Raw genomic sequence first — 8,867 nt, forward strand, 5'->3', positions numbered from 1 at the left:
ATTTCCTGGATTTTTAAAGAACAATATATATAGGTACATATTTCCATCCATATTATTATTCAAATCAGAAATCTAGACTAGGGACAGCAACTGTGATATCAAAAGCCTATTCTGAAGTTGATGTTAGCTCCTGAATTGGTAAATTTCGAGTGTGGCTTTTGAGATTTTTATATGTCTCATTAGATCACAATTTTCTATTTTTGCTTAAATATATTGTGTTAGAATGTTGTTAAATATTTTTGAAATATAATTATTTATAACATTGCTTGAATCTATTTGTTCAATGACCTTAAAAAAATTTGTCCAGTTTAGATTAGCATAATTTATTCTGTTTCTAGATACTTATAAAGCATCTTTGTATAACCGTAGTCTGTTACAGATTTCTGCTTGGTATTAATGTCATAATCATCAATCTACAACCTTCCTCATATGTGAGAACCTTTACTAGTGAAATTTTCTCCTCATTCTCATTAATTTTTTTCAATGATAAACAATAATTTTTCTATCATTTCCAACATTTTCCTCAGTCCTTTGCATTGCAACCCAAATAAAACTAGAAATTGTATCTCCTTTCCATTCTTTGGTGATCTCACATCTTCACCAACGCAAGACTTTCATGATCTTATTCTTACAAGAATTTTTCCATAATTTCAAGAATTAAAACATTTATCTTGACAAAGAATAAATGTTTCTAAAAGTTGTCAAGGCATTCTAACCTCTTCCATTTATTATTATTTTTATTAACATTATTCCATTTGACCTAAGCTTTAAGACTTGGAGCTTACCTTTCCTTGATTCTATACCTACTGAAAACCAAAACTCAATTGTTTCTCTCTTTGTAAGTTTTTGAAAGCCTCAGATAATCTGAACAATTGTTTTTCTAACACTATCCTCATAGAAATTTTATCACTCTGTTCAAATAAGCATAGGACATATGCACTATTCCAGAGTTGTTTTTATTAATGAATGAATATGCATTTGCAAATTAGCACACTAAAATGGAAACATAAAGGAGTAGGCCTATTTAGATGTTGTTTACACAAAAGTCCTGTCTTATATTTAAACTAAGAATTGAAGAATGGAATAGATACAGATAGTTGGAGGGAGAGTATCAGGCAGAAATAATTATAATGTGGGACATATCTAGAGTGGAAACGAGAGCCATATGTCCCTAGGTCACAAGAAGGGTGAACAAAGAGGCAGCCATCACAATTGGAGGATATTGAGGGGCAGATTCCACAGGCGTCAGAGGCAGTGGTAAAGAATTTGCATTTTATTCTGAGAGTGACAAGATGCCGTTAAAATGTAAGAAGCAGAAATGTGACAATATTCAGTTCATATTTTGTTCATTCTAAACGATGAGATTGTTCACTTTGAAGAAACTAGAAAACTAAAGATTCTTAGTCCAGAAGAGGTATAAAATAAAACTCTCAAAGTACCTCATGAAATAAAAAAATAAAATAAAATTAGTATCTAGAATTTTAGAATACAATGTAGCTACAGGACACCAAATGCAGATGGTAACTGTGCAGTTAAGTAAGACTTTTCTCTTGTGCTTCTCTTCTATGCTACTCACTCAAATTCTAGAGCTGTCATATACAGCCTGAGAATGGGGGGAAAGGAGTGAAAGAGTAAGTTGAAAAAATAGACCTCAATGTAGAAGGAAAAAAGCATTGCATTAGATGAGTGAGTGTGTGTGTATATGTATGAGTGTGTATATGTGTATGTGTGTGTATATATATACACACACACTCATCTGGATCCCAGAGCATGATTAAAGAAGATCGATGACAACAAATCAATCATTCTTTACTTACATCTGACTCTTTACTTACTCCTTAGACACTATGTTTGTATTCTGAAAGTACAGTATGCAATCAGTCTTTGTGTAATTTCTGCATAATTTAAGTGGGAGTTCATTTTCTTCAAACCCTGTGTTTAGCATGTGCATAGACTGTGAGCACTGCATGAACTCCATTAGTATATAAGCCTCCTGATATACGTTTTGCCATCCTTGTTTACTTTCTGCATCCCCAGTGCTTTGAAGTGTGCCTTGAACATAGTACATTACTCAACACTGAATCAGCTTGAACAGAGTAGACAGAACTAGCATACCCCTATCAGCCTCAGGAGTCTTCAAAATAAAACCTCCTTATTGTGTACTTGAATTTGATGTTTAAAACTACAGCCAAAATCCTAAGAAGCAATTTATAAAAACCCCATTCTAAAATATTTTAAGCTGACAGAATTATTGTAGACAAATAGAAAAAAAAAACCATTTATAAGGAATTTATTCAGATCTCCTCCAGGAAAAGGTACTATTTATGAATCTATAGAACATGCAAACCTGCAAAAGCTGCAGTCCTATTTTTGAAGATCTAAGGATTTAATTGTCTAATGGGAGTTTTAAGACTATTCTTAACTCATTTGTGAGGATTAATTACTATTGTCTGGTGGAAAGTGCTTTACCTGATTCCATACAACATACAAACATATACATTCCAGTCATACTCTCAGGTATCTAATAACAGCCAATTTGGAAAGTTGTGAGTTGTGAACATCTCTTGCAACTTGGTAAGGTAAGTCCATTTGATTGAAGGTCCTATGTGAGATTTAGCTCTTAAGGCAGAGAAATTCAAGCAAGACATGCTGATTAATTAACAATATCTAAAATTATAAGAGTGTGACTTTGTGACTGTCATTAAAAATTGTTTCACAGCCTAGACTCTGCTTTGGTAAGAGTAGGGCTGGGAAAGTAAAAGGAAAATTTTTTCAATACACCTCTGTAAGATATTCATGCATAAGCAACACTGCTTTCGTGTTCAACTGGAAGAATGAAGCTCTCAAGGAGGAAAGCACTGTCTTTTAACTTCTGCACTAAATAGAATATGACTTTTGCACAAATCTACAGTTTCAATCAATACACAGAGAAATCCAGAATACTGGCAGAAATAACAGCATTTAGTAAAGGTTAGCAATCACTGGAAAAATTCAGCATAGTCCAGAGGAAACAAAATTAATAAACAGATAAAAAGTTTTATATGGCAGGAAACCACAGTATCTGTACCGGATTGGATGTATTATTAGAAAATGGAAGCCACATACGATATTTGTGGAACTCATATTGAAAAAGTCCAAAAGATGAGATTTGAAGGGAAAAGCAACTGAAAACTTATAATAGCAAATGAGTAAATATTTGATTAATGCCAAATGTATTTAAATGGAGACTTCACAAGGACCATGCGGTGAGTGGCTAAAAAATTATTGAAACATATTTTAGCTAAACTCGTAATACATCAATCATTTGACATATACAATTCGTTCTTCTTCATGTGTCCTTTCTTTGTGCCCTTATCCCATCAACGACTATATCACCCAAGCCTGAAACCTGGTAGTCATTTTAGAATGAGCTTGTTTCTTCACTCCACACATAGTGCTGGCAGTAAACACTATAGATTCTACCTTTTAAAATGTCTTGGAAATTTGTTGTGGGAAGTCAGGGACCCTGAATGGAGGGACCGGCTGAAGCCTCAGCAGAAGAACATAAATTGTGAAGATTTTATGGACATTTATTCCTTCCCCAGTCAATACTCTTGTGATTTCCTTTGCCTGTCTTTACTTTAATCTCTTAATCCCATCATCTTTGTATGGTGAGGATGAATGTCGCCTCAGGACCCTGTGATGATTGCGTTAACTGCACAAATTGTAGAGCATGTGTGTTTGAACAATATGAAATCTGGGCACCTTGAGAACAGGATAACAGCGATATTCAGGGAACAAGGAAGATAACTTTAAAGTCTGACTGTCTGTGGGCCAGGCAGAACAGAGCCATACTTCTCTTATTACTGAAAACGGGTAAGATAAATATCACTGAATTCTTTCCCCAGTAAGGAATATTAATGATTAACAGCCCTGAGGAAAGAATGCATTCCCAGAGGAGGCCTCTGAATGGCCACTCTGGGAGTGTCTGCCTTTATGCAGTTGTAGATAGGGATGAAACACACCCTAGTCTCCTGCAGCATCCCCAGGATTAGGAAATTCCAGCCTGGCAAATTATAGTCAGACCGGTTCTCTGCTCTTGGACCTTGTTTATCAATGACAATGCCTGCACAGCTGGCCATGAAACTTCACTAGCAATCTTAATTTTGCCACATCCTGTGGTCTTGTGATCTCACCCTGCCTCCATTTGCTTTATGATTTATTACCTTGTGAAGCATGTGATCTCTGTGACCCACACCCTATTCATACAGTCCCTCCCCTTTTGAAAATCGCTGATAAAAACTTGCTGGTTTTATGGCTCGGGGGCATCACAGAACCTGCCGACATGTGATGTCTCCCCTGGACACCCAGCTTTAAAATTTCTCTCTTTTGTATTCTTTCCCATTATTTCTCAGACCAGCCAATGCTTATGGAAATAGAAAAGAACCCACGTTGAATATCGGGGGTGGGGTTCACCCGATAGAAAGTGCTTTCATTTAAACCTTTGTCACTTTTCACATGAATTGCAATAGACTTTGGGTAGCATCCCTGCTGCCAGTATTTTTCTCCATCATACTCCAGTGAGATCATCGTAAAAACATAAGTTTTACAACTCCAGTCCCTTTATTAAATGATTGAAGATATTTTCAATTATTTCAACATGAATTCTAAATCCTCAACATATTCTTAAATTTATTTTTAAACTATCTCCCTATGACTCTTTACTAGAATGTCTCAGCACGCATATGTTATTGGCTACTATCTTATGTAGTAATTTACACAAGTTATTCATTTTTGTTCAGTTATAGGGCAAGCTCACACCCACTCAAATATCAACTATTTTATTCATAATTATTCTTTACATTTAGCTTAAATATTTTCATTTCTAGGATGTTTTCCTCACCATCTTTGCAGCTAATACAAAATTAAAAATCGATGGAGTATGTGTTATTAACTCTTGTATTATTGTTCATTTTCTGTTTCTCTCATTATTGTTTCTCCATCTCCTGGATTCATTTAGTTCCATCTATATCAACAGGACACTTTCAATGGCAAGTAAAAGCATGAACTTTCTTTAAAAAACAAGCTAGGGTAGGATTAGAGGCTTGGATTTTCAGAAACTTTTCTATTTTTTGGCACAGTTTCCTTCTGCTTGATTTCACTCATGCATATATTTGGGAACCTAAAAATGTGACCAGAATGCGGTCTCTCTGGATGACTTGTCTTCACTGGTCTCTGGGTTTATTCTTCTCCAGTGTGGGCACCACGACTGTTGGCAAACCTATATTCAGTGGCAAACCCACACCCACATCATTTCTATTTAGCAATCTCAGCTCTTTTCCAATGTTCATATCTCAATCTGAATCTCTGAGAAGACTTGGATAAGACACCATTCCACACCTAAATACAATGGCCTTGCATTGTATCTGGCTCTGTTGGGGTATAGGCTTACTCAGAAGTGGTAGGGGAACATAGTAATGGACGGTCTCAACAGAACCACATGGAGTGGAGATGGAGATATCCACATAAACCAGAAGAAGATTAGACAGATTACAACACACTCATACATACACTCACTCACACATGTGTGTGCACACATGAACACTCAGGCACAGTTATCATACTTCAATAATCACTTTTACTTCAAAAGGTGAGCTAGTCCTATCTCCTCCATGTGCTTTGTGGTACCTTACACAAAAACCTATCATGATGCATATCTCATTGTACTATTCAAAAAAAAAAAAAAAAAGAAAAACACTTTTCAGACCTTATGGTACATACATAGTAAATGGTTCAATAAGTTTAGTTTTTATACATTTATCACCAATAACTTGTAAATTTTGGCAAAAAATAAACATTGCACAAATGTTAAATGAATGAATAAGTGCCCAAATCACAGGATGTGCACTATGTTTTTCTCTTAAATTGTATTTAACTGCGATCCAACTTTCCATTTGTTTTCCTGTCATTTAGTCGACAACGGAAAGGACTGATTTCATACTTGATAAAATATTTACTGTTTGATTTATAAATTATGTTTAAATATCAGTGTTAATCACATATAATGGTGACATACCCCAAAGACAAGCACTCTTACAGACCCTAACAGTAAAAATGTCCTTTTTAAAAATTAATCTCGGGACAACTTGGAAAATTTGAGCACTGCCGCTTACTCTACATGCTGCACTGTATATTATAACTAGTTTTTTTTCTTCTTCTTCTCTTGTATTTTAGTTTCTTTGTTGTATCTTTGTTGAGTAACTCTAAAAAAAGAATATGAGTCTAGCCATAGCCACATCATTTTTTTTCTGATTGTATAGAAGAAGAAAATGCTTCTGCATTAACAATCATTATGAGTACATTTAAGTCATTATTCATTTATGGAATTGCATTAATTTCTGAATAACATGGCACCATAGATGGATGATTCAAAAAAGGCAATGCAGTGTCTCTGTCTCCTGGATTCATTTAGTTCCTCAAAGTATCAATCTGTCATTCACTGTGTCCACTCACAGACACTTCTCAATCTGAAAAAAGTCATTACGTTATCAGTCAGATGACTGGATGAGATTTAAAAAAAAAAATACAACAGTAATTTTAGTTAGTTTAAAGTATTAAAATTCCAAGGCCAAAATAACTTTTCCAGTTATGTGAGGCTACTAGCTATGGAAATTCTAAAACATCATTTAATTAATTTATTTTAAGCAATAGATAATATTAAGTTTTTTTCTATTGAAAACAAATTCTGCATTTTCACCATTTGAATGTGCCATGTACTTTGATGAAAATAATCTAATACCAACATAAACTTTTCTTCAGAATATCAGGAGGTTTATTATCCGTGAAATAAGAATGCCTAAAAATCTTTAATGCATTTACTGCCTTATCACTCATTTATCCATTTGTACAATGTGTATTTATTGGGTATAAATAGGAGCTAAACTATACTGTTAGATGTTGAGGTATTTAGTTGATACAAAATTTCACTAGTAAAGGTTCTCACATATGAGGAAGGTTGTAGATTGATGATTATGACATTAATACCAAGCAGAAATCTGTAACAGACTATGGTTATACAAAGATGCTTTATAAGTATCTAGAAACAGAATAAATTATGCTAATATAAACTGGACAAATTTTTTTAAGGTCATTGAACAAATAGATTCAAGCAATGTTATAAGTACTTATATTTCAGAAATATTTAACAACATTCTAACACAATATATTTAGGCAAAAATAGAAAATTGTGATCTAATGAGACATATAAAAATCTCAAAAGCCACACTCCAAATTTACCAATTCAGGAGCTAACATGAACTTCAGAATAGGCTTTTGATATCACAGTTGCTGTCCCTAGTCTAGATTTCTGATATGAATAATAATATGGATAGAAATATGTACCTATATATATTGTTCTTTAAAAATCCAGGAAATATAATAAATATGCTGAATATAAAAATCAATATCAAACAGATATAGAAATTCTAAAAACACAGACCTTAATAACTTGTAATTGAATCAGTAAAAATTTGAGTTTGTAAATGTTACATGGAGGCACAGCTGGATTGAGCAACTGGAAACAAGATGCAGGACCCCAACTCAGACACTGAGTGGAATGACATCTTACGCAAAAAGGGTATCTTACCCCCAAGGAAAGTCTGAAAGAACTGGAAGAGGAGTCAGATGAGGAGCAGCACATCCTCCAGCACTCAGTGGTGAAAACATATGAAGATATGACTTTGGAAGAGCTGGAGGATCATGAAGACGAGTTTAATGAGGAGGATGAACGTGCTATTGAAATGTACAGACGGCAGAGACTGGCTGAGTGGAAAGCAACTAAAATGAAGAATAAATTTGGAGAAGCTTTAGAGATCTCAGGGAAGGATTATGTTCAAGAAGTTACCAAAGCTGGCGAGGGCTTGTGGGTCGTCTTGCACCTTTACAAACAAGGAATTCCCCTCTGTGCCCTGATAAATCAGCACCTCAGTGGACTTGCCAGGAAGTTTCCTGATGTCAAATTTATCAAAGCCATTTCAACAACCTGCATACCCAATTATCCTGATAGGAATCTGCCCACGATATTTGTTTACGTGGAAGGAGATATCAAGGCTCAGTTTATTGGTCCTCTGGTGTTTGGCGGCATGAACCTGACAAGAGATGAATTGGAATGGAAACCGTCTGAATCTGGAGCAATTATGACGGACCTGGAGGAAAACCCCAAGAAGCCGATTGAAGATGTGTTGCTGTCCTCAGTGCGGCGCTCTGTCCCCCTGAGGAGGGGCAGCAGTTCCGAGGGTGACTGAGGCTACAGCTGCTCTCACATGCCAAACTTTCTTGTGACACATTGTCTGGATTTTTTAAAAAAAGAAAAAGCAAGAATGAATCCTTCCGTTTTTTAGTTTTGTATAAATTATGTTTCAAATCTTTACATTTTAGAAATAATCATTGCTGGAATTTCTGTTAAATATTTTGGAACTCTTTTTTTTTTTAATTACAGTATTTCCTCTAAAAAAATTAAAACCAGCCATTTGTATGGCAAATGTCTCTTTTCCTCATTTATATTTTAAGCCATAAAACCTAGTCACTATTTTTCGACATATAACGATAAAAAAAATATAGTTTTAAATGTGAATAAATTATGCAGTGGAAAATTGCAAACTGAGCCTTATAGATACAATGTTTTTTTTTTTTATTTTATAAAGAGAGCAATGAGATTCTTAACGCAAAATACAGGAATGGTCTCTAGGACAAAAGAATCTTAGTATTTTTTGAAGAAACAGACAATTTTTGTGAAATTTATGTCTTTTATCTAACGGTAACTTTGTACCTGGTGGCCAATGTCTCCCCATTTCCCTTCCACCCTCACATCTACCCTCTAGTGATCATTC

The 8,867-nt window shown here is 34.7% G+C and overlaps 1 pseudogene across 1 annotated transcript; it reads left to right on the forward strand.

The window, feature by feature from the left end:
* Positions 1-7,532: 7,532 nt before the first annotated feature.
* LOC105513689 lies at positions 7,533-8,523 on the forward strand (annotated as a pseudogene). The gene has a single exon (XR_001002071.1). The product of XR_001002071.1 is annotated as a phosducin-like protein 3 pseudogene (transcript).
* The last annotated feature ends 344 nt before the right edge of the window (positions 8,524-8,867 follow it).

This window comes from Colobus angolensis, unplaced genomic scaffold, assembly GCF_000951035.1.
Source record: "Colobus angolensis palliatus isolate OR3802 unplaced genomic scaffold, Cang.pa_1.0 Scaffold234, whole genome shotgun sequence".
NCBI classification, from domain to species: domain Eukaryota; kingdom Metazoa; phylum Chordata; class Mammalia; order Primates; family Cercopithecidae; genus Colobus; species Colobus angolensis.